The sequence below is a fragment of the Symphalangus syndactylus genome, chromosome 5 (genome assembly GCF_028878055.3).
Source record: "Symphalangus syndactylus isolate Jambi chromosome 5, NHGRI_mSymSyn1-v2.1_pri, whole genome shotgun sequence".
Lineage (NCBI taxonomy): Eukaryota > Metazoa > Chordata > Mammalia > Primates > Hylobatidae > Symphalangus > Symphalangus syndactylus.
The window spans coordinates 55759372-55783191 of record NC_072427.2 but is presented as its reverse complement, the minus strand read 5'-3'; the positions used below and the strand labels follow the sequence as shown (position 1 = coordinate 55783191).

At 41.4% G+C, this 23820-nt stretch overlaps 1 long non-coding RNA gene and 1 pseudogene across 1 annotated transcript; one reads left to right on the top strand and one right to left on the bottom strand.

The window, feature by feature from the left end:
* The first annotated feature begins 5792 nt into the window (after positions 1-5792).
* On the top strand, positions 5793-9017 carry LOC129482549 (uncharacterized). The gene is made up of 2 exons (XR_008657770.2): positions 5793-5840; positions 8848-9017. It is a non-coding gene; the product is annotated as an uncharacterized lncRNA (long non-coding RNA).
* A 2408-nt stretch (positions 9018-11425) lies between these two features.
* LOC129481582 (uncharacterized) lies at positions 11426-20592 on the bottom strand (annotated as a pseudogene).
* Between the last annotated feature and the right edge of the window lie 3228 nt (positions 20593-23820).

Below are 23820 nucleotides of genomic sequence, written 5' to 3'. Positions count from 1 at the left end.
CCTGGGAGGGATTTCAGATGCCCCTGCTCTCTTGTCTGCCACAGGGCGAGTCTGGCACCTCTTTCTTCTGACCTCAGACGGCTCTGAGCCTTATTTCTCTGGAAGCGGCTAAGGGACGGTTGGGGGCTGGGAGCCCTGGGCGTGCAGTGTAACTGGAATCTCTTGCCCCTCCGGGCCACCTCCTCCCAGCCCCCCAGGAGCTGGGCACGTGTCCCAAGCCTGTCAGTGACCCTCTCTGGTGCACTGTCCCGAAACCCCTGCTTGGGAAGGGAAGCCGTCGGGTGGGCTAGGACTGACCCTCGGTGTTTTTTTGGGTGGTGGCTGGAAACAGCCTCTCTCCCACGTGGCAGAGGCTCAGCCTGGCTCCCTTCCCTGGAGCGGCAGGGCGTGACCGCCATAGGATCTGCCCTCTGCCCGCTGCACGTTCTGCCAGGGTGGTGGGGGGGGCGGGTAGGGGTGTGGGGGCCGTCTTCCTCCTGTCTCTTTCCTTTCACCTTAGCCTGACTGGAAGCAGAAAATGACCAAATCAGTATTTTTTTAAATGAAATATTATTGCTGGAGGCGTCCCAAGCAAGCCTGGCTGTAGTAGTGAGTGATCTGGATGGGCGTCTCAGCACCCTCCCCAGGGGGTGCAACTCAGCCCCCTCTTTCCGTCCTTCCCGTCCAGGCCCAGCCCTGGGCCTGGGCTGCGGACGCCTGGGCCAGAGCCCCCGCTGTGATTGGTGCTCCCTGGGCCTCCTGGGTGGATGAAGCCAGGCGTCGCCCCCTCCGGGAGCCCTGGGGTGAGCCGCCGGGGCCCCCCTGCTGTCAGCCTCCCCCGTCCCCGACATGCATCTCACTCTAGGTGTCTTGGTCTTTTATTTCTTGTAAGTGTCATTTGTATAACTCTAAACGCCCATGATAGTAGCTTCAAACTGGAATAGTGAAATAAAATAACTCAGTCTGCAGCCCCCCCGCCAAAAAAAAAAACTTTTTGTCCATTTTTTACCTATTCCATTTGACATTGGTCTCATATGATATCATGATACAAAGGAAAATGACCCTACAATGATATGATTCATAATTCCACTATAAATTTCCTTGATGCTTTGAGAGTGTGATTTATTTATTTTGCCCCCTCCTTTTTTTTTAACTATAAAGCAAGTACATGTACAATAATGCCATTTTTTTAACCCCAAATAAATAGAAACAGCTATAGGACTAAAGTTTCTAATATGAATCTTATAGTTTACTTAACACATGCTTTAATAAAGTTTCCCCTTCAGGAAACTAGAATATTGTGTCTGATGTAAGACTAGGTGTTTTCTCAAAAACATATGTAATATTCATATAGCAGAGCTTTGGCTTTATGCCATGAACAAGCAGGAGGTGTTTTTGGAACTGTCCTATTGATTTTCACATGTTATTTATTAGAAATGACTGCTGCCATTCCCATATAGTCCTAAGTGTGAACATTTACCATATGTATGTGGCTTCAAGATTATTTTGTTGTTCACAAAATCACCTATGTCCTCCCATAAAAATACTGCCCTCATCTTAAAAGTAAATGGCACTATTTTATTCAATGATTTATATTTTGGAATCCTAACCAGATATTTTTTTCCTTAAATTTCAAGCACTGCATTACTTCCAAAGACATGCTATGGGTATGTGGAAATTATATCAAACATGAGTAAATTTTGTTGACCAAGACTACAGAAATAACAATACCATCACATAAATATATGAATACAGACATTGATGGTTGGTGAAAATTACCCCCAAATATCCAATGCTATGAGTATATTTTGAATAGCTAGTTTGATTTTTATTAACATTATATGAAGGTTATTTCTAAGCCTGCAGACAAAATTTATAGAATATACTACTCAGATATTTGAGAATGTACTACTTAAATATTTGGATATATTTATTCCAAATAGAACTCCACTGTGATTTTTTAGGAGATACAATTGCCATCACAGTAAGATACTGCTGATTCCAATGAAATTTTTAATTAACTAGAAAAATCAAAGAATGCAATTCTTTTTCAAGATTTCTTCAGATAAAGAAACAAGCAAAATTAGGCTGTGGTGTTGTGAATAACACCAAGAAGTATGGAGTCAGGCAAGCCTCAGGTTCAGTCACAGTTCTACTGTTAAGTAGATAATAATTCTAAGGGTGCGTTTTTGTGTCTTAGGTTTGTGGAGACCTACAGTAGCGTTCCACAGACCAACATTGAGCCTACCCCACGACTATTCAACCTGACCGTTATTGGGTAGCTCTCATATAACCAGTTAGAAAGAAAACATCTATAAAAACTATTTACTAAAGAATTATATATTTTAATTAAGGGTACTGAACATGGTCAAGTTAGAGAACAATAGAGTAGAAAACTTCTATTCAAATATAATTGAGACCAGTTTTTTGATAGTTAATCTAAAAAGTGAATTAAGGAGGAGGATCATGGGGTTAAAAAAAAAAACAGAAATATAAATTATTTGGCCAATATTTTGATATAAGTCCAGGACCCTTTGATCATTACTCTATTAACTGCAGTTTCTATACATTGTCTTCTTTGTATAAATTATGATTATAACAAGTCAATTATAATTCTAAATTTTTACTTATTTAAAGTAGAACAAAAAAAGTAATTGAAGTGCAAAAACCTTTTAGCTTATTAAAGTTTTGCTATTCTGATTATTCTAATTTTATAATTTTTTTCTTCAAAATTTCCATTGCTTAGCCCTCCTATTAATCAGCTTAGCTTTTTCTAATCTTTTCAAGACCCAAATATTTTTACATAAATAGCACCACTCTATTATAATCACATCACTGATTTTACTTATGTTACAAAAGACCAACTTGAATACAACCTAAATAAACTGTCTGGTAGATAAGTTAACATAACGCCAAGTTGAGGCAACAGGCTTACATAGGCATAATAGAAAACACACTGTTATTTTACAGGGAGAATGTACAGTGTCAGTTCATTCAACAAGTTAGTTAAACACAACTCAACTAAAGCAATGTCATTGAAAAGTAGCAAATTCTGTTTTTGCTCCATGGACTTACAGCCAATGAGTCCTGAGAAAGAACAGATAATTTAAAGAGCTTCATTGGCAGGTGAATCTGTACTTGGCCTTTTAGCTTAGAGACTGAAGCTCCATATTAAAAGCAGGAGAATAGTGAGACATCCCATATGAAGAAGGAAATCAGAACAGACATGCAGGGGCAAAAGTAGCCATGGTCTGCGTCCTGGCTCAGGAGGACAGTATGTGTTGAAGAGCAAAGCCTAGAATGGGCTGATGCCTGTAACCTCACCCCATCCCATTGCTTTATCTACTCACACTGTTTGCCCAGAAAATCTGGCACCCCACAGTGAGAACAGGAACTGGGCATCCCAGCTAATCTTCAGCTGGGTAGGTCTCATAGGGTTGTCAGATTTGAAAAAAATAACAATAGGCTTTGAGGAAAAAGAGTTGGAGATGAAGCAGAATGCTCTTGCCAAAGCTTCCCTCAATTGACATAAGAGGAACAAATTTATTTCCCAAATTAGTTATAGTATAATTTACCAGGTATCCAAATAAATTTGTTTAGAGACTAAGCATTTTCCCCTCAAATAATGCCTGACCATAATTTTACATATAATTTTTTTATTCAACAAATGCTCAATGTATGTTTTATACCAAACACTTTTAAGGAATTAGGAATACCATTGTGAATAAAATAGACAATCTCTACTAAATGCTTAGTTATGATGGAAGGCAAACAAATACATAAAATAATTGAGAAACACAGTTTTATGCCTAATTATGTCAGATGATAGTAAGTGCTGTGTCCCCAAAACACTTACTCATTTCCTCAAACTATTATAAAACAGGGAAGGTGCATAAAGAGTGCTGGACATGGGACTGAAGATTCTGTTTTAAATATGGCTGCCAGGGAAGTCCTCACTGTGTAAGAACATTCCATCAAGAACTTGAAGGAGATGAGGGAAGTCATCAAGAGGATGGGAAAAAGAACACTCCCAGTAACAGGACCAGCAAATGCAAAGACCAGAGGAGAAAGACATCTGCTTTGTTTAAGGGACAGCAAATAGGTCTCCCTGCTACAGCAGAGTAAATACAGTGGACATGATAGAAGAGTTTTTAGTTGTAAGGCAAGAAGGGGGACCAACCATGGAGAGTCTTAGATGTCATTGTGGAGATTTCTACTTTACTGGAGGTGAAATGGAAGCCACTGAAGGCACTTGAAATGGAGGCTGATATGGTTCACAGCTTTAATAGTCTTCTGTCTGCTGAGATAAGAATTGACTATAGGACAAAGGGTAGATCTAGGTAGTGAGATGTTATTGCAGTCACCTAGGAAAGAGATAGGATGATTTGAACTAGAGTGGTACTGGTAAGAGGTGGTCATATTTTGAAAATATCTTTGAAGTAGAGTTGACAGGATTTGGTGATGAATTTGACATGGGATGTGAGTCAAATTTCATAGCCTGAGCCAAACATCCCTATTTAATTATGTTGAATATAATGAAAAAGGTTGGGGGAAATGGATTAAGAAAAGAAAGAATAGAAGTTTGGTGTGGGAAACAGTAAGGTGAAGAAACCAGGAGAGATGTTAGATATCTAAATCTGAGTTCAGGAGTTTTGAATGCATAGAAAATTTGATCATTAGCATGGGGCTGGTATTTGAAGCCATGAGATTGGACAAGGTCATTTTAGTTTAGTGTATTTCCACAGATTATATTTCAAGCATCATGCTAGATACTTTAATATTTGGCCATTTTAAAAGCCCCTTGGTAAATTTCACAGGAATGAGGATTTGACTGACCTGTTTTTCTCAGATGTCTGACCTCAGTAGGATGAATGATTTTATTATATTTAATTCCCTACAAAATTCCAAAATATCAAAATCAGACCTATATTTATTAGCAGGATTTTTCAGGTACAATATTCCTACTCAGATAGAACTATATCACTTAATTTCACAGAAATATCCTTCCCTGGGGTGATGATACTATTATATCATCAATCATGAAGTCATGCTGACTTGTAGGCAACAATGGAGCTCACATTTTGATCTAAGCTAATTTGCATGAATTACTTAAATTATGAAAATATACACTTTTAGAGAGCAGACAGATTTTGTTAATTCTGAATTATGTCAAAGTATCACTTAATAATTCTCAAGGGCCCAACTCCGGCGAAACCAGATTCTGCAGTGCATGTGTTTCCTATTCCCTTCCAACTTTTTTCATCATGATTCATCAGCAAATGCTATGAAGTCTAGAAATTTAATTAATGGATCTCAGGGCCATTGGACCATGCATTTACACAAATTGCTCTGTGAAGAAGGAGCACTCACTCTCTCTCTCTCCCCCCACTACCCTTTCTCCCCCTCTTTCTCTTTCAAGAGCAGAACAATTTTAGTGACCTCCGGTTAACTGGCTGAACTAAGCAGCGATCTCTTAGGTAATAATGCACTGCTAACAAACCTCAGCATAGACTATAACGCTACCACTAAAGCTTCTGTTCATGTTGTTCTAGGGCTAGTAAAATGGAATATTGTATTCTAGCTCTGAGGAAATTTGAGATTGTCTCACATTTTCTCAGTTAAACCAGAAAATAATTAATTATACGGAAGGGACAAGAATTGCTGTGGCAGAGCCAGCCTGAGAAATAATTTCTATTCATTCTCAATGTATTATCTGCTTTCTCCCTAGAGGCTCCCTTTTGTTACTCTTATATCAAAATCCCACTTAATTTTCCTGCTATCTCAACTCAAAAATCATACCAACAAAAGAGCTAAAGTGTTCATCTTTTTGCTTTTGCAAAAACTCTGTGCCAGCTATGAGTGTAAGCTTTATAGTTATATATAGATGTTTTTATTTATAATCTTTCTCCTGCAAAAAAAGATTAAAGTGAAGCAAAAAGAACATGTAATAAGATGAATAATGAATAGAAAAGTAATTTGCTCTTAAGACAAAGTAAAGGAAACTATAAAAGGGAGATGACTAGAACTATTTAGCAAGACGAGACCTCATTCTTTCTATCAAATAGTGTGGTGTAATTTGCACAACGCACCCAATGGTTAATGAATACATATTTGTTGAAGATAGCATTAATAAATAACATGACCAATGAAAAACTAATACAAAAGATTTTTACTCTTCAGGAAGTAACTATTAGGTAGGTATTGTAAATTCTAACTTTAAAAGATAGAGGAAAAGATATATTGAGCTGACCCATAAATGCAACAGGAAGACACAGAGTAACAATTACTGCAGGTGAATTTCAGCTCTCGGTCCCTCTACCAACCAGTGTCACCAGGATCCTTCTTCAGACCCATGTATCCAACTGCTTATTTACCTTTTGCACCTGGATATCCCTCAGCTACCTCCATTTAATTCATCTTCTTCCTCCAAACTGGTCAGCATCCAAGCAGATCCAGAGATCTGTGAAGAGCTATTCTAGTCTCTGCCCTCTCCCCTGTTGCTGATCCAGTTAAGAGGGCCAAAGAATATAGTTGAGAGGACACCAGCTCTGTATCTAGTAGCATTTAGTTTTAACCTCATCCCTTAACTTGAAATTGGCATGGCCATCAATAAGCGATTTAACTCCTCTGAATATCAATTGAGAAAATTTTTAAAAATTTCCAAAATTAATTGTAGTGAGGATTAAAATATCATGTTTGGTACATCATGAGCTCTCAATAAATAATTGTAGTATTATTCAAATTGGTACACAGGCCTATCACTTCTCCTTCCTTTTAGATTTTTTTTCCTTCTGTTTTTGCGTCTGAATGCCCCAACCCAATCTCCCTTCCTCTATCACCTTTTTAGGAAATCCATCCCCACCCGACTCACCCCACCACTCCTCACACTCCTTTCTCTCCTACCCTGGCCTCCACCACAGCTCCTCCATCCACACCTGTAATCCAGCCTCTGCACCACTATCAGCACTGTGATTCTGAAATGCAAATCTCATCATGTTTCACTTTATAACGTCTTTGAATGACTCCTACTTGTTTCATGATAAATTCTAAGCTCCTTAGTTTTAGGTTGACCATGACCATTTTTGATCTGACCCTGTCCGTCTCTCCCTCCTAATTCTCATTTCTCTCCACCAAATACCCCACCCTTTGTACTGAATAATGTGGCTCTACTGTCATCTCTTCATACTTATATTTTTTCCTTGATCCTTAACTTTGCTCACAATGTTCCTGCCATCTGGAATAGCATTTTCCCTGTTGGCCTGGAAAATTTGACTATTCCTTTGTGATGGAATTCAGTCTTCACTTCCCCGTGAGTGACCTTCTTAGGACAAATTGACAGTATCTTATATTGTAGTCCCACAGTCCATTAGGCAGTCTTCAAGTGTCCACTATGAGAGTGCATGATATTAGTTGTTTATATGCCTATTTCTCCCACTGGCTTTGAGAAACTTGAGGGATTGCTGTAACCATTTGTATCCCCAGTGTCTAGCATAGCATGCATCTATTTGTGTTTTGAATGAGTGGGTGAATTAATGAATGATGAGAAAGCCATGACCTATGTTTTGTCTTTACCAATCTTACATGAGATTATAAATAGACTGATTCAACTGAAGATTGCAGGTCCTATTCCTTTTGCAGTTGTTATTGTACATGTTAGCAAAAAGCTTCATCCCTTCCAAAAATTTCTTCAGTGGTAGCAATAAATTCATTGTCTTCTGGGAGCAACATTGTGCTCTCTCTCTCTTTCTCTCTCTCTCCCTGATTTGCCTATTGCTACTTTGAGGATTATGTGTTTATGACTTTATAATTCGTTACAGTGCATGTAATAGGAGCCCTTCTATTCATAAGTGGTTATGAAAAAATATTCACACTTGCTTATGTTTTGTGAACATCTATATGTGGTGGAGCACATGTTATTACAATCTTATTTTAAGCGGAAATATAGATTAAAGGATTTTCTCTTACTGTTCTTAATGTAATGCTTCTAAATTAGATATACAAAAGTGCTCATCTAGAAGATAATGGAAGCATAAGCAAAACACAGAAAAAGGCTTACCAAGAACGAATTATAACTAACAAACAAATGTTAGTTTTATTGCAATAGAATTACTGAATTAGTACATGATGGAACAAAAAATCTATAACAAGTTTAGATGTCAGTAATTTATTGGACACGGATTGTATACGCTGTACCCACAAAATTATATCAAATTGTTTCTATTTCAAGAAATTTTCAGTTTATTCATGTTCAACACAAAAGTTAATTATACATGAAATATAAACTGAATGGAAAACATTGGCATTGTATTTCCTGGCTTTCTGGGAAGAATGCAGGAGTAGGGTTAATATTGAAATGCAAGAGAAAACTCTTCACTCCTCTCCTTGTTCCCAGGATAGGACAAAATACACACAGCCAATAATGATGAAAGTAGGACAAAACCCAATGTAGTCAAGAGAGTTATGACCCTGAGGTGTGAGGTAAGATCTGGCCCTGGGAATGTTGACTGACACTGCAATATTTAGTATCTAGACTGGAATGATTAGATATGAAGTGGGTTAACCTGGAGTCTTTAGAGATGGCGCTATTCCCAGAAAGATAAATGAGATCCAGTCCTAGGACAAAAGGACAAACATCATTGGTCAGAAAAAGAAAAAATGATTCAGAAAAAAAGAGAAAGAGAAACAAAATGTAGAGGAGAAGAAGAAATCCCAAGGATGGAGACCAAAGTGTTTGCCAGACAGTCTGTTCCTTGGGAATGTGAGTTACACAGTAACCTGGAAGATGATGCTACTTCCAAGCCCATGATTCTGTCTCCATGACTTAGGACACTAGTCACAAATAAATAGAACACATCTTTCTCTTTCTAGATCTCATTGTCCATTGAAGAACTGCTACTCATGGCCTGCAAGAGTGAAACTCATTGGTTCTATGAATGAATGAAATTGGACCTGCTGGAGGCCTTTAATTATTATGTGGGCCTCAGAAATGATGAGGATTGATGTGGGTGTTATTTCAATAAAGTGTTATAAACAATTCATATATGAAAAATTTATTTTCTTAATTTATAGTTAAATACACTAATATTGTATTTCAATGTTGTTATTCAAATTAAAGACCATGTCAATTCTTAGACACAATCTCTCACTGTGTATTAATTTCAAAAAGACATTGTAGTAACCACATATATATTTTATATATATATATATATAAATTAATAGACATTACTTTTTGAGCTGTTTTACGTTTACAGGCAAAAATTAGTGAAAGTTAAAGTGCCTGTCTGTAGACTCTCTCACTCCACCCCCATTTCTCCTATTTTTAACATCTTGTGGTATTTTTAACATTAGTGTGTTACATTTGTTACAAGTGATGACAAAATGTTGATAAATTATTTTTATCTAAAGTTCATAATTATATTAGGGTTCACTCTTTGTGTTGTCCATTTTATGGATTTTAACAGAGATGTACCCACCATGACAATGTTACACAGAATAATAGTTGGACCGCCCTAAAAATCCCCTGTGCTCTACCTAGTTATTCCTCCTTTCTTTCCTCCCCAGGAATCCCTGGAAATGACTGATCTTTTTACTGTCTCCACAGTTTTGCCTTTTTCAAAATGTCGTATACTTGAAACCACATAGTGTGTAGGCTTTCATATTGGCTTTTTTCACTCAGTAATACGCATTTAAAGTTCTTCCATGCCTTTTTGTGGCTTGATAGCTCTTTTTTTTATATAGAACTGATTAATATTCCATTGTATGGCTACACCGTAGAGTGTTAGTCCATTTGCCTATTGAAAGGTACTTTGGTTGTTTCTCTTTTGGTAATTATGAATAACACTGGTATAAACATTTGTGTGCATGTTTTGTGTGGGCATAAGTTTTCAACTCATTTGGCAAATACCAACAAGCACAATTATGGAATCATAGGCTAAGAGTGTGCTTAGTGTCATAAGAAACTGCTAAGCTGTCTTCCAAAGTGGATGTACCATTTTGCATCCCAACTAGCAATGAATAAGAGTTATTTCTGCTCATTGTTCTTACCAGCACTCAGTAGTGTTGGTATTTTGGATTTGGGCCATTATAATAGCTATGTAGTAGCATCTCATTGTTTTGGCTTGCAATTTTCTAATGACATATGATATTGAGTATCCTTTCATGTGCTTATTTACCATTAGTAATATGTTGCCATCAGTAACTTTCCTTTCCCTTTCCATTGCCAGTGAGATCCAGCATTTTTTTTTTTTTTTTTTGAGACATAGTCTTACTCTGTCGCCGATGCTGGAGGGCAGTGGTGCAATCTCACTGCAAACTCCACCTCCCAGGTTCAAGGGATTCTCCCTGCCTCAGCCTCCTGAGTAGCTAGGATTACAGGCACCCACCACCACACCTGGCTAATTTTTTTTTTTTTTTTTTTTAGTAGAGAGGGGGTTTCACCATGTTGGTAGGGCTGGTCTTGAACTCCTGACCTCAGATGATCTGCCCTCCTCAGCCTCCCAAAGTGCTGGGATTACAGGCGTGAGCCACTGCACAGGGCCAGATCCAGTATTTCTTAATGGAAATGAAAAATTCACCAGTTACTGCATTTTTCCCCATATATTTGTAATAAGTTCCAATATCTGATAAGGCAAGTCCAACCCTCTGCATTTTTAAAAATTAACCAAGTTATTTATTAAAAATTAATATTCTATGCACATTTTAAAATCAATGACCATATTAGATTTATTGGAAAAATAATGTAATTTAATATTAATTTATCGCATCCATTAACATGATAATTCTCCACTTATTTGGATTTCCTTTAAGATCGATTTCTAAAATTTTCTATATAGATGGTTTTAGGATTTTGTTTTTTGTAGCTTAACTACAAGATACTTTGTAGTGTCTCAATTTTTATTACAGTTTTACACCTTCAATTCAATTATTGCTGATATGGGAAAACTTTTTTTTCAACATCTATTTTAGATTTAGTGGGTACATAAGCAGATTTGTTACATGGGATACTACTTGATGCTCAGGTTTGGAGTACAAATGTATCCATTAATCAGATGGTGAGCATAGTATGCAATAGTTACTTTTTCAACCCTTGCCCTTCTCCTTCCATCCCCCATCTAATAGACTGTTACTTTGTACTATTTTCTATTATAAATTGGGGAAAAGCCATTATTATTATATATTAGCTTCAGAACAACTAGGTTCAAGTCATGGAAAACAATTTTGCACAAACAACCTTAGAAAACACTGCTTTGAAAACTGTAATCTGAATTATAGCTAAGGCCACAGAAACCAAATATTTACTGAAGGTTCTTTTAAGAAAAACAAGTTAGCCAGGAACGGTGGCTCACACCTGTAATCTCAGCACTTTGGGAGGCCGAGGTGAGTGGATCACAAGGTCAGGAGATGGAGACCATCCTGGCCAACATGGTGAAACCCTGTCTCTACTAAAATAAGAAAAAATTAGCCAGGCATGGTGGCACACACCTGTAGTCCCAGCTACTCAGGAGGCTGACGCAGGGGAATTGCTTGAACCAGGGGAGCAGAGGTTGCAGTCAGCTGAGATTGTGCCACTGCACTCTAGCCTGGTGACAGAGCAAGACTCTGTCTCAAAAAAAAAAAAAAAAAGAAGAAGAAGAAGAAAAGGAAAAAGAAAAAAACAAGTTGTAATGAAAGAGGACATCATTAACAGCATATCTCTTCAATAATGGTTTACTTTACTATATTCTCATTCTTCTCATTCCTCTCTTACTGTGTCCCAAATCTCTTTACAGGCTAAAAGATACTGTTCAGAATTAATTCCATTCATAAAGAACAGCACTTACTGAGTATTGCATTTTCCTCTTCAAATTCTTCAGCATACATTGGGACTGCACCATATGGACCATTTTTACGTTTTTAGTTTTGGGTTTTTGTTTTTTTTTCCCTAAAGAAACTGCAAGTATATTTAGGACCTCATCCTATTAGGTCAGTATTTGTCTAGTAAACTTCAGCATAAGCAAAATAAAATACGTGTTGCTCTGAACTGAAACTCTTCAAAACCATATTTTAAAAATTACAGAAAAAATTAAATGAAATTATGATTTAAAAATCTTGTAGATGAAAAGATATGATACATAGTAAGTTTAAGTACCTATTTCAATGGTTCCCAAAATGGGGCCCTCAGTGCCCAGGTCCAAACTATTTTAACAGAAATACTAACTTGGTGACATTTGCTGTAAGAGTGCAAATACAATAGTGGGTAAAAATGCTGGCACTTTAGCACAAATAAAGGCAGTAACACCAAACTACTAGTAATCATGGTATTCTTCACTATGCACAGGAAAGGTTTGAAAAGGAAGGGCAGGCCGGGCAGTGTCTCACGCCTGTAATCCCAGCACTTTGGGAGGCCGAGGCAGGAGGATCACCAGAGGTCAGGAATTTCAGACCAGCCTGGCCAACATGGTGAAACCCCAACTCTACAAAAAATACAAAATTTAGCTGGACATGGTGGTGCGTGCCTGTAATCCCAGCTACTCGGAAGGCTGAGGCAGGAGGATTGAGCCCAGAAGGTTGAGGCTACAGTGAGCTGTGATCATGCTACTGCACTCCGGCCTGGGTGACAGAACAAGGTCCTGTCTCAAAAATAAAAACAATGTCTATGATGAAGCAGTGAAAATTTTACTACATCTTAATCCTTGAATATGTCTTTTTAATATTTCAAGTGATGAAATTGGAAGCACACATGAGCATTCCTACAGACTGCCTGAGAAAAAACCCTCATGTGACTAAGTCGTGAAGTGAATTAACCACTTTAATGGAATATCATTTTTACTTGAAAGGAGTACTGACAAACAATGTTATTTCAACTGGGGTTTTTGGGAGACATTTTCTCAAAAAATGAGATTCTGTCATTTCAAGAAAAACAACAGACAGGCCATAATAAAATTCAATAATAAAACTGCTAATAAAAAAATTCAAGCTTCTGAACAAAAAATTAGAATTTTAGAAAACTTATATCCACCACTGCTTTCCAAAAGTATTGTGATGAGATTGATGGTGATATTGATGAATGTATTTTGATACTGTATAATCAAATATATCAACATGTAGAAGATCTCAGTGAACTATTATTTTCTAAATGACCAATGCATGATGTTATAATATCATGTGAGGGTAAAAGATCCAAAGTTCAAGAAAAATCAAATTTTGATGGAGTATCAAAAAAGAAGCCTAGGCAACATGGCAAAATCCTGTCCCTACAAAAAAAAAAATACAAAAAATTAGCCAGTTGTGGTGATACACACCTGTAGTCCCAACTACTCTGGAGGCTGAGGTGGGACAATCACCTAAGTCCCCGGAGACTGAGGCTGCAGTGAGCTGTGATCACACCACTGCATTCCAGTCTGGGTGACAGAGAAAGACCCCGTCTCAAAAAAAAAAAAAAAAAAAAATATATATATATATATCCACAATGATCTAAAATGGCTATCTGTATGAGATTGGACATTGTCCACATTTTTTCAAGCAAATATCACACAATAAATTGAATGCAGATGAAAATGACATACCAAACATCAAGGAAATTTGCAAAAAATATAAGATTGTGCTACTTTGGGTTTAGAAATTTTTACATAAAAACATTTATAACAATATGTGGTGAGCTCTTAAAGAATAGTTAAAATATTTCTGATTTAATTTCTAATGATAAATACCAATAGATATAACCTACATAAACCAGAGCTCCTTGGGCCCTCAATATATTTTTAAGAATGTAAAGGAGTCCTGATTCCAAAATTTTGAGAACTGCTGCCTTCCCCTCAACTTTCCTTCCTTCCCTAGAATTTCTTCCTTGGAAGAAACATCCCTTTGCCATTTTAACTTACAGAGTTCCATTCAGGCCAGTTTTGCTACCTCCCTCCCATCTTTCCACCTCCCTCTCTTGACACAAAATCTGACCAAAGGACTCTACCAACCCACCCCATTTCCAGTGATTAGCTGTCAAGGTGGGCTAAGCCAAGAAAATCTGGGTTTTCTCTGAGACTAGACCTCTTTTTCTGGGAGATCTGGAATCACAGGGACAAGGTCGGCCACCTCGGGGTAGTCAGAATTCATCTTGCCTCAACGGGGAGAGGTTAGGCAAGTTTCTACAAAGCCAAACTGCTTCCTAGAAAGTCAAAGATAATTATACTTTGTGCCATAACTGTGAGAATGCCCATTTTATTGCACACTTTCTAACATTTTTACCAAACTGATAAATAAAAGCTGGTACCTAGAAGAAAAAAAGGCCAGGCGTGGTGGCTCATGCCTGTAATCCCAGCACTTTGGGAGGCCAAGGCGGGTGGATCACCTGAGGTCAGGAGTTTGAGACCAGCCTGGCCAACATGGTGAAACCCCATCTCTACTAAAAATACAAAAATTAGCCAGGCATGGTGGCAGGCACCTGTAATCCCAGCTACTTGGGAGGCTGAGGCAGGAGAATTCCTTCAACCCAGGAGGGGTTGCAGTGAGCAGAGATCACACCATTGCACTCCAGCCTGAGCGACAAGAGCGAGACTTCATCTCAAAAAAAAAAAGAAAGTTTCCATACAATATAATTTGTTCCATCTCTAGAAACCAATTCAGCAATGAGAACTGAAAGCCACCACTTGGAAGGTTTCAAGGATTTAGCTCTACCTAATGATGTCTAAAGCATTAGTTAAGGTAGAAAAAAATACACACACACACACACATCCCCCCCTCCTTTGTATTTAGTACCAGGAAACATGACTGACTAGATGGTATAGTCATCCAGGAGAAAGCACACAATAGCTGAAGCCACTGTAGAGGAGTAAGTTACGACATGGGTCTACAATATTGTTGAGTGAAAAAGCAGTTTACAGAAAAAAAATCTGATTTTTCAAGGGAGAGGGAACATATACAAGCACAGGAGAAAAGAGATGAGCAGATGACTGCAAAAATACAAAATTCTGATAGTGGTACCTTCTGAGTGGGAGAATTATCGGTAACATTTTCTAGTTTTGCCTAAAAATTTTCTAAATTTCTTAAAATAAGGTTTCGTTATCCATATTATGAAATATCCACCACCCCAGGAAACTTAACCTTCAGCACAAACGCTACAACATGTTCAAAGTTTGTTCAGTTTAACAGACAATCTATTTTGAAAGACATCTAAAATGATGACCAATATTTAAACCTATGCATTAATATTTTTCAATCATATGCTTTAAATTTTGTAATTTTGATAAGGTTAAGCTTTATATCCATCTTGAAAAAAGTTTTCTATTTGTCTTTAAAATATGACCTACAATATACCAGTTTTTAAACAATGAATGGTGCTCAAAAATTGCAATATAAATTCAGGCAGTGTTCCTTACATAGAATGTTTAAGTGCTTCTAACACTGCTCTATTTCACCGGTTATGAAAACACAGAACAATTATCTAAGCATCTAATTATTCAGGTCCTTCGTTTCTCCTCTATTCTATTAATTTTATGGTAATTTTAAGGCCTGTGAGGATGAAGTTGTCTGTGACAGCTACCACAAAGGTTACTATAACTTTTATATTACTGTTTAAATTTACTATAAGTGGACAAATTTCAAACAAGTTTATCACCACTACCATCCCCAACATAAAACTGTCTTAATCAAGGGCAACACATTTCAAGGTTAACCAAGACAACCTCTTTACTTGTCACTGCTTAAGAAAAGGATTTTTTGGTCTTCTTTAGAAATAACTTTCTCTATTTTTCTCCATAAACCCACTGAGACCAATGTATGGCTCTATCTCAAGCACCAGCAAGCAAAACTGCCTGCCAGAATGTTCAGTGTTTGTATCTTTCCAAATGTAGGACACAGCTATCTTTTGACATCACAATTTTTAAAAAATTGATGCACAAACTTCTTCTTGAAAGTTCAGCCAGGCATGGTGGCTCACACCTGTAATCCCAGCACTTTAGGAGGCCGAGGCAGGTGGATCACGAGGTCAGGAGTTCAAGACCAGCCTGGTCAAGATGGTGAAACCTGTTTCTATTAAAACTGCAAAAATTAGCTGGGTGGGGTGGCAGGTGCCTGTAATCCCAGCTACTCAGGAGGCTGAGGCAGGAGAATCGCTTGAACCTGAGTGGCAGAAGTTGCAGTGTGATGAGATCGCACCACTGCACTCCAGCCTGGGTGACAGAGTGAGACTCCATCTCAAAAAAAAAAAAAAAAAAGGAAAAGAAAATAAAGTTCAGACATACAGCAGTTGTAATTCTTCTGAAGGCTGATTATGGGACACATTACTTTCATACTTTGCTGTTCAATAAACGTGGGCTGGAGAATAAAGTAAACTGACAGAATTACCATACAAAATAAAATTCTAAGTGCTCTGACAACAAAAGAACCTTAAAATACACACACACACACACACACAGTTTTCTCTGCTAATCATTTTACAACTAAACAACCAAGTAACTAACGCAGAGCCCACAAAAGCAGAGTAAAAATTCTAACACTTGGTAAAATAAAAACACACATATACCCCTGTGATCTAAAACAAATGCTTAAGTATTCAAAGACAGCAATTACAGCTACTGAGAACATCGTTGTAAGCAAACTGAGGCAGAGAAAACAAAGGTGCGGATGAGGATTTGAACCACCTTACCTGCAGAAACCCACTGGGTGATTTCCTAGGTTCCAAGTTGGCATTATCTTTCAGAATGATCTTCTAGAAGAGGTCACATAACACTGTTACAAAGGATCTGGAGAAAGAGACCCTTGCTTTATCACTCCGGCTCTCCAGTCATGCTTCATATTTTTGTTTCTTACGTCTTTCACATGAAGTCAATTTACAGACTTCCATCAAGCCCTTAGAGACCTTTTTGTACTATCCATGGCAAGTTCTGGATATTATCTCTGCACTTTTGACAAATTCTTAGCAGTTAACTTACAGGGCAGTTAAGATTTTTGTTCAAGCACAACATAGCTAGAATAGGGTCATATACTCAATAAAACAAATATTTACCAAGCATTTATTGAGTGGAAGATAAAAAGCCCAAAGCATAATTACAAAATATTCTCCCCTGCTACCATAAAAGAATTTTTTTAAAGGCTTACAGAATATAGCAGAACATGACCAAAGCAAAAATAGAAAGGACTGAAGAGGGGGGGAAGGGAAAATATCAGCATGAACTCAATATGACCCAGAAGAGCCTTGATGGTCAGACACGTAAAGACGAGTTGGGCAGGGTTAAGCGGGGGAGGTCAGGGGCACATTCTACAAGGGAAAAACAGCTGATACAGAAGCCTGAAAGGAAAAGAGGGCAGAGCACCTGGACAGGACTCTTACCTGCAGCATCTACCATACAATGCGCCTTTCCAGAACACAGCAGTGCGCAGCCAGGCCCGGGGGAGAGGGATCACTCAAACAGCACCAGAGGCTGCATTCCAACCTTTCCTCCATCAAGGAGTCCGTTTTCATTGTTATTTTCTCCTTAAACACAAACTTAAAACCAATTGGCTGAACACGCGGGAGCAAGGAAAACCTGACTGAAGAATGAGGCTTAAAACTTAAGGGCCTTGGGTCCTGGCACGGTGGCTCACGCCTGGAATCCCAGCACTTTGGGAGGCAGAGGTGGGTCATTTGAGGTCAGGAGTTTGAGACCAGCCTGGCCAACACGGTGAAACCCCGTCTCTACTAAAAACACAAGTTAGCCAGGCGTGGTGGCAGGCGCCTGTAATCCCAGCTACTTGGGAGGCTGAGGCAGCAGAATCGCTTTATCCTGTGGACTGTCAACAGACATAGGCTGCAATGAGCCGAGATCGCGCCACTGCACTCCAGCCTGGGTGACAGAGTGAGACTCCCTCAAAAAAAAAAAAAAGAAAAAATTTTTTTGAGAGAAGTCTCCCTCTTATCCCCCAAGTTTGAGTGCAACGGCTCGATCTGGACTCACTGCAACCTCCGCCTCCCGGGTTCAAACCATTCTCCTGCCTCTGCCTCCCAAATAGCGGGGATTAAGTCGCCTGCCAACACGCCCGGATAATTTTTGTATATTTTAGTGGAGACGGGGTTTCACCATGTTGGCCAGGCTGGTCTCTAACTCCTGACCTCAGGTGATCCGCCCGCCTCTGCCTCCCAAAGTGGGGGGATTACAGGCGTGAGCCACTGCACCCAGCCAAAACACCGAAAATCTTAAAGGTCTTTCCCCTTCCCTGCCTGAGCTCAAAAAACGCCGGAGCCGCCCTGCACCGTCCTGTCGCGGTCTCCGGAGCAGGCTGGCCGACTGAGGGCGACCATGGGTCCCAAGAAGGCTCCGGCAGTCGCGGGCTCCCACCTCAGGGCGCGGCGACGGAGGCCTAGAGGGGCCAACAGCCCCCAAGCCTACCCCACGCCAGGAGTCGGAGAGACGCGCCCTCCGTTTCCTCCCACCCAAGCCTCCCGCAGTCCCGGGCCGGGGCCGGGCCAGTTGCAGGAGAAAGGGGCGGGGAACCGGGGCCTCTCTGGGGCAGGCTCCCCTTTGTCCTGGGACTCCGGGCGCCCCGTCTCTGCCCTCGCCCTGCCCCGCGAGGGGGCCGCCGGGCGCCTCACAGTCATGTTGCAGTGGAGCGTGAGCGGGGGCTGGCGGCTCCTGGTTCTTGTGGAAGATAGACCCAGAAACTTCAGTTTGGCCTTGAACCCTGACACGGACATCTTCCACTCATCTACGGCGGGAGGGGCGCGGAAGGGGAGCCTGTCCGGAGCCGCTGTCACGGCCGCGACTACCCAGCAGGGCCGCCCAGCCGAGCTTTCGCGGCTCTGCCTCTAACGGCCGCCTGGACCCTTGTGGGAGCGCGGCTGGAAAATGGCAAGGGGCAGGGAGGCCTTGGCGGGAGCTGTGTGGCGGCCTGGGGGGGCTGCTCCCTTTGTAACCGACTCCACCGACAGGAGGCGCGGCTCCTGTCAAGCCGCAGCTTAAAAGGGCAACATAACCACTGCCCCCACTACCGCCTGGGAAAGGGCTGCCCCTACTCCGCCCCTGTCACCCTCACCCGTCAACCAGGCGGGCTCTGCGCGCACCAGTTTCGGCGGGTGCACGAGTCCAGAGCGTGCGCGCGCTCCCGGCTGCCCCCTCCTCCCTTGACCCAGCATCTTTCTGCCCGACCCATCTGGTCCCTTCTTCACACTCGCCCACTGGAGGCTCAGGGCGGCACGACCACCAATTGTGTGTGTGTGTGTGTGTGTGTGTGTGTGTGTGTGTGTCCCAAGGGAACAGAGCACTGCTGAGTTCAGGCAGATGATTAACTTGTGGATTGTCAGCAAAATACAGTCACAAGAAGGTTATGTGCTGATTTGTCTTTTGCGGTGACATCATGTTGCTCATGTTTTATGCTTTTCAGAGTTCATTAGTTTCTTTTTGTTCTCAGTTAATATCCAGCTCAATAGACTGTGTAAGTAGAATACCCCCAAACTGAAAGTCACCTACGAAAAATATGTCACCCATTTAAACTGTAGTTGAAAATGTGTACACTTTAGTTTTGTGTAGCCGACACTGGATAATGGGTAAGGGCACAGGATCCCAGGGCTAGACTGCCTGGGTTCAAGTTCCAACTTAGCCACTTGCTGGCTGTGAAATACTTGACAGCTTTAAGCCCCAGTTTCTTTTTTTGTTTCAACTTCATCCCAAATGTGATAGTAAGTCTCAGTTTCTTGATCTGAAAAAGAGAAATTATTCAATGAGAGTCTAGTGAAAACTTTAAAGTTTTTAAAGCCACTACCTGGCTAAGGAAAGTCCTCAGCCTTAGCCGTTATTAGCTATGATTTTTAATGTGTTGGCTACACGTGCATTAATGAGGCAGGAAAATACTCAAGGATAACAACCAAGTGTCCAAATTATCTCATCAGACCGAGAGAGAGGTATATGTGTGCATGCTCATGTTTCAGCTCAGAGCCCTTTGTCTAGAAGGCTCTTGAACTCAGAGGTCCAGGCACTATCAACTTTGCAGTGGAGCCATCACTTTTGTTGATCAATGAAATTGACATAATGGTTTTTTTTTTTGTTTTTTTTTTAAGCATCAACCATGTGCCTCAAGCTAACTGTCAAGAAGAGTGTGCTTCAGTTGGCTGGAATGAGCAATTCAACTTGTGGAGGAATGAGAAATGTTAGTGTTGAGACAAGAAACATAAACCCCAGTGTAAGGCAGGAATCACTGAAAGTCAGGCAAAGGAACCGGCATCCAGTAATGAGTTAGGCTTTGCCGGGCTCTGGCCCTACAGATGGCTCTTTGGAGAGGAAAAAATTAAGCCAGGCCCGAGGGCACAGATCCTAAGGGAAAGCTGGCAGCTCGAGGCTGTCTATGGAAGAGAAGCAGAGGGTGGCACCTGGTTGAAAGAGGGGGCTGGGGGACATAGCTTGAGCCTGTGTTTACAGATGGAGTCCCCTGATTCCTGCGACTGGGAAAAGAGATCATGCCCGGATCAGGGGACCTCAAATCAGAACTTTCCCCACCCACACCCCTTCTTTTCAGGGTGTCTGTCACTGCAAACAACAGATAACACTAGTTGGAAAGCTCAGCAGATTCTCACGGTGGTGCCTAGCAGGCCAGGCCTAGCTGCCCTTTAACCTGTGACTGAGGATGATGCCACTGGCCTGTAAGCACACATTGGAAAATCTTTACATCCATGGACACGCCATGCCCCACAGAGACAGCTGTGCAGGGTTCTTCAGGTTTGGGGTGCTGTGCTGGCAATTGCCTCATAAATATGTAGGATTAAAATGGGATGCCCTGGAGCTTAGCTAACCTTTATCCTCCCCCCACTACCCAACCCAAAATGAAGGGGCTGCTAGTTTTGTTTGCTTTATGAAAGATGGATCTGTCATTGTTTTTAGAACGTTTGGAGAAAGATTTCTTGGGAGGAAGCTATAGTGAACCCCCAGAGATTTTCTCATTTACTGGTGCACCAGCTTTAGAGTCCTAGGTCTTCATCTTGGCTCAGCCACTCGCCAGCTGTGTGACCTTTGGGAAGTTGTTTGACTAAACTGAATCTCGTTGTCACCTATAAGTGGAGGTTGCTACATTGTTACTGTGTGGAGAACTTACCCCCAGGCACTCTTATGGGGTGATGGTGAAGATTAAATGCAACAATAAGGGTAAAGGAGGAGGCTCGCTTGAAGCCGGGAGTTCAAGACTAGCCTGGGCAACAAAGCCAAACCCCATTTATTTAAAATGTTTATTTAAAGATGTTTCTTTAAAAATTAGCTGGACTTGGTGACTTATGCCTGTAGTCCCAGCTACTTGGGAGGCTGAGGTGAGACCAGTTGAGCCCAGGAGTTTGAGGCTGCAGTGAGCCCTGATTGCACCACTGCACTCCAGCCCAGGCAACAGAAAGAGACCCTGTCTCTAAGAAATGAATAAGTAAATAAATAAATAAATAAAATAATAAAATAATGCATGCAGTTAGTACACTAGGACATGCTCAGGCACATGATAAATGCTCGATAAATGGTAGCCCCAATAAACTTTGTAATGTTTTGGGAGAGGATGTCCTTTGGACTCAGCCCGGTGACAAAAGCATTTGAAAAGACTGATGTGTATGATGGCTATTTCCTACAGGTACAAGTCTGTACCTCCAGGGCCCCAAGGCATTGGCTCGACTGGGTAACTCGTTCTGTTTACTCTTGTTTTGGGCAGCACCATTGCCCTAGGGCTAAGCAGGACTGCCACCCCAGACTCGACTGCCAACAGTATCCCCCTCCCCAAGCTAGCCATGGGAAAGCCACTTGCATCATAAGACTACAGGAGGCCGGGCGCGGTGGCTCAAGCTTGTAATCCCAGCACTTTGGGAGGCCGAGGCGGGCGGATCATGAGGTCAGGAGATCGAGACCACGGTGAACACCCCGTCTCTACTAAAAATACAAAAAAATTAGCCGGGCATGGTGGTGGGCGCCTGTAGTCCCAGCTACTCGGAGAGGCTGAGGCGGAGAATGGTGTGAACCCGGGAGGCGGAGCTTGCATTGAGCCAAGATCGCGCCACTGGACTCCAGCCTGGGCGACAGAGCGAGACTCCGTCTCAAAAAAAAAAAAAAAAAAGACTACAGGAAATCAAAGGGAAGAAAAAGCACAATTTAGTCAGCTACTCTCCAGTTGGCAATAAGTTTTTGCTATTTTGAACAGAGCTGCATGCCTTGTCCACATCCCCTGTTTTATATAGGCAAGAATTTGTCTTGGATGTAGAGTAGAATTGCTGGGCTGGGAGGAGTGTGAATATTCAACCTTATGAGATGGAGCCAAACTGTTTTCCAAGGTGGTCATACCAGTGTATGCTCCCAGCAGCAGGCAGCAGTTCCTTTTTTTTTTTTTTTTTTTTTGAGACAGGCTCCGCCCAGGCTAACGTGCAGTGGCACAATCTCGGCTCATTGCAAGCTCTGTCACCTGGGTTCACCCCATTCTCTTGCCTCAACCTCCCAAGTAGCTGGGACTACAGGTGCCCACCGTCACACCTGGCTAATTTTTTTAGTAGAGATGGGGTTTCACTGTGTTAGCCAGGATGGTCTCGATCTCCTGACCTCTTGATCCACCCACCTCGGCCTCCCAAAGTGTGGGGATTACAGGTGTGAGCCACTGCACCTGGCCCAGCAGCAGTTCTTTTTTTTTTTTTTTTTTTGAGACGGAGTCTTGCTCTGTCCCCCAGGCTGGGGTGCAGTGGCGCGATCTCGGCTCACTGCAAGCTCCGCCTCCCAGGTTCACGCCATTCTCCTGCCTCAGCCTCCCGAGTAGCTGGGACTACAGGCGCCCGCCAACATGCCCGGCTAATTTTTTGTATTTTTAGTAGAGACGGAGTTTCACCGTGTTAGCCAGGATGGTCTCGATCTCCTGACCTCGTGATCCGCCCGCCTTGGCCTCCCAAAGTGCTGGGATTACAGGCTTGAGCCACCGTGCCCGGCCCCAGCAGCAGTTCTTAAGAGATCTCAGGATCTCTATCTTCTGGTGATGTCACAAGCAGTCAAAAAGAATAAATGCCAGCTATAAACAACAATAAGAATCTTAACAATATACTATTAAGGGGAAAAAAACAAATTCCAGAAGGATGCATACAGCATACTTTATATAACTTGGAAAAGGAAATGTATATATAGGCCGGGCATGGTGGCTCATGCCTGTAATCTCGGCACTTTGGGAGGCTGAGGCAGGAGGATTCTTGAGGCCAGGAATTCAGGACCAGCCTGGAAAACACAGCAAAACCCTGTCTCTACAGAAACCAGAAAAATTAGCTGGGTGTGGTGGTGCAGGCTTGTAGTCCCAGCTACTCATGAGGCTGAGGTGGGAGGATCTCTTGAGTTTAGGTGTTCAAGGTTACAGTGAGCCATGGTTGCACCACTGCACTCCAGCCTGGGCAACAGAATGAGACCCTGTCTCTTAAGAAAAAAAAAAGTAAATAAGTAAAATTTAACAACAAACTGTGGGCCGGCTCTGATGTCTCACACCCATAATCCCAGCAATTTGGGGGTTGAGATGGGCGGTTCAGGAGGTCCGGCGTTGAAGACCAGCCTGACCAACATGGTGAAATCACGTCTCTACTAAAAATACAAAACTTAGCCGGGCGTGGTGGTGCACGCCTGTAATCCCAGCTACTCAGGAGGCTGAGGTAGGAGAATCGCTTGAACATGGGAGACAGAGGTTGCAGTGAGCTGAGATTGCATGACTGCACTCCAGCCTGGGTGACAGAGCAAGACTCTGTCTCCAAATAAAAGAAAATAAAAGAAAATAATTTCTTAAAAAGTTGGTTTTTTGAAAAGATACACCACATTGACAAACAAAAGGAAACATGACAACTGATACTGCAAAAACTCAGGCCAGGCGCGGTGGCTCATGCCTGTAATCCTAGCACTTTGGGAGGCTGAGGTGGGTGGA